The 336-nt window shown below is 44.0% G+C and overlaps 1 protein-coding gene across 2 annotated transcripts in view; it reads right to left on the bottom strand.

Moving 5' to 3' along the window:
- Positions 1-336, bottom strand: part of LOC110019398 (transmembrane protein 87A) — a 65,672-nt gene that overhangs the window by 34,097 nt on the left and 31,239 nt on the right. The window lies entirely within an intron of this gene.

Genomic DNA, 336 nt, shown 5'->3' with positions numbered 1-336 from the left:
CGAAATCGGACTTCAATTAAGCCCAAAGGACGGGTGAAAATGCGAACTTCTCCGGATGACCTCCGATGACAAATTGGACTGCGCCAACGCGTCCGGGATACCCATTTCGGTAGGAAAGGACACCCATATTGCCATATTTTCGGCACCTGAAAATTGGCGCGCAAGTCGATGAATTTGTCAAAATGACTTCCAACGGCGAAACGAACCTCACCGACGCGTCCGGAACGTCAATTTTGCCTAGGGAGGGCACCTATTTTGTCGCATCGTCGTGCGCGGGTAAAATGTGTTTTAATTAATATATATATATATATATATATATATATATATTTGTGTATA

Source organism: Phalaenopsis equestris, unplaced genomic scaffold, assembly GCF_001263595.1.
Source record: "Phalaenopsis equestris unplaced genomic scaffold, ASM126359v1 Scaffold000055, whole genome shotgun sequence".
NCBI classification, from domain to species: domain Eukaryota; kingdom Viridiplantae; phylum Streptophyta; class Magnoliopsida; order Asparagales; family Orchidaceae; genus Phalaenopsis; species Phalaenopsis equestris.
Note: the sequence above shows the minus strand (reverse complement) of the source record. Positions and strands in the feature narration are given on the sequence as shown.